General features: G+C 40.5%; 1 pseudogene; it reads right to left on the minus strand.

The window, feature by feature from the left end:
- Positions 1–275: 275 nt before the first annotated feature.
- LOC147515328 (small nucleolar RNA R71) lies at positions 276–368 on the minus strand (annotated as a pseudogene).
- Positions 369–2585: the final 2217 nt, after the last annotated feature.

Here is a 2585-nt window from a genome sequence, read left to right on the forward strand (position 1 = left end):
AAATATTTTAATTTGTTACCCGCGCTTTTTCATGGATTAGACCATGAGAAACCTTATCGGCTTATCGTAGGATTGAACAAGTCCTAACAACATTCCACCATCCTACGGTCGGTGCGGAACAAATTAAACTAAGGGTATTCCCTTTCACCTTAGCCCGATAAAGGCGGCGTCTGGTTAAGCGCTTGGCGCCTAATTTCGTGGACTCGTGGGCTAAACTTGTTGTTTGTTTATGGAACATTTTTACCCACCCCTAAAGACGGATGATGTGCTTTCCAAGATTCATTTCTTTTCGACAAAATCCTCATGAATCATTTTGAGGCTTGGAATCGTTTCACCGATCTCCTTATAGAGTGTCCACATCATAACTTAGCTTAAAGACACGTTAGTTCGTGCCTTTTTCAAAGGACTTCTACACCACCATAAAGAAGTCCTAAACATAATGAATGGGGGTAGTTTCTTAAGCAAAGGAGCCTCGGATGCTTATAAATTTTAGAGGATCAAACTAAAGCGGAAAAATAACAACTGGGGGGGTAGTGATGATATCCACCGCCCGCTAGTTCATCAAATACAGTTTAAGCCGCCGATATGTTTGAAATTAAACACGATCCCGAGCTTAAAACTCTAATCGAATCACTCACACAAAAAGGTAGAGGCCATTTTACGTTCAACAAAAGCCTATCCCCGTCATGAATGTAAATTCAAATCCATGTAGTTTTGTTGGAGCCCTAAGCATCCCGACTCCCACCGCCCTATAGCCTATGAACAGGGCTTGTTCCATTAATAGTGAACCTAACGCCCCTTGGAGACAAAATCCCAACTTCGGTTGGAGAAATAACCAACACGCCACACCTCCGTGGTACAATAATCAATATGTTAGGCCAACACAAAGTTATAACCAAGCTCCACCACGACAATAAGGATGTGGTCGAGGGGTAATTTTAATAATTATAACAACCAAGTGCAACCTCGACAAGGTCAAGCCTGAAGGTCAAGGTAGTTATAATAATTATAATGCTAATAGAGGTATCGTTAGGTAAATAATAACTATCAAAATCCACCCATAAATAATTCACGTGAAATAGTTCGGTCCACCACACCGTGACTACTACACCCACACAACCGGATCGTCTTGACACCTTCATACAAGTAAGCCAAAAACTTTTCCAAACCATGGCTCAATCTAACCAACAACTTCTACAATCCGTTAATAATTTAACCCAATTTGTTGGCTCAAGATAAAGCCCAACCCAAAGGTGTGTTTCAGTGTCACTTTAAATACCTAATCCTAAAACAACAAATACAGCCTTTGAGGTAACCGATAATACTAGTAATGAATATGAAAATGTAGGTGAGCTAAAGGCCATCACCACTCTCCATTCTGGCAGAGTGGTTGATAACAAAGTAACTATGCCTATAGTTACCCCACCAGTAGCCCCTACACCTGCTATTTTACTAGATACCGAAATAGAAACTGAAGAGCCTACTACCGTAGAGGTACGATAACACAACCTGACCCTAAGAAAAAGAAAGCAACGGTTAAACATCGGGTGATACTATTGCTAAATATAGACGTAAAACCACCGTTTCCACAAAAATTAGCCGTGTTAACTAGGGATACAAATTATGAGGAGGTTAGGACGTTTTCAAGAATCTAACTATAAACCTTTCCTTCCTCGAAGCTATTAAAAAGCTACCACACCATGCTAAGTTTCTTAAGGAATTGTGTACTACTAGGCGTAAGACCAATATACCAAAAGACGCCTTTTTAACAGAACAATTCCCAACTCTATCTGAATATAATGGAATTATTAAGTACAAGGACCCTGGTCGATCCTATCTTTGTCATAATGCACCTTAGGAGATTCTTATCTGACGACGGCGTTATTAGACTTTGGGGGCTAGTGTTAACTTACTCCCGTTTTATTTGTATAGACAAATAGGTCTAGACGAGATGCAACCCACTAAAATGACATTGCAATTAGCTGATCGGTCTATTAAGTATCCTAAGGGTGTGGTCGAAAATGTTATGGTAAAAGTTCAGGATTTTTACTATCCGGCTGATTTTGTCATCCTCGATACAGAAGTCGTTAACGACTCTGTCCCGATCATCTTAGGGTGTCCTTTCCTGGCAACTGCCAATGCGCTCATTAATTGTCGCGATGGTTCAATGTCCATGTCTTTTGGCCATCTTGTTGTTGAAGTCAATGTTTTTAAAACAAAGAACATTACGTTACCCGATTCGTCTATGGATGGAGAGGTTAGCATGATCGAGAGCTTTGCTCGAGATTATTTCAACAACACGTTCCCCGATAATCATATGCCCAAATTTCTTTCCTTTGGAAGTTCGGACTCAACATTTCCATCCCTACACTAGTCGATACACATATTACGGATGAGGATGAGATAGATGACTTTCTCAAAGATGTAGAGGACTATCATAGTAACGAGGATATGACCAATCTAGATGAGCAATTCGATGAGTTTCTTAGAGCAGGTGATAATTCACCCTATCAAGAACTACTTTCCACAACATCCACCTCGACTTCCCTCCTTCCACACTTTCAACGGAATCTCGAGTTTGCACT

Source organism: Coptis chinensis, chromosome 2, assembly GCF_015680905.1.
Source record: "Coptis chinensis isolate HL-2020 chromosome 2, ASM1568090v1, whole genome shotgun sequence".
Taxonomy (NCBI): Eukaryota; Viridiplantae; Streptophyta; class Magnoliopsida; order Ranunculales; family Ranunculaceae; genus Coptis; species Coptis chinensis.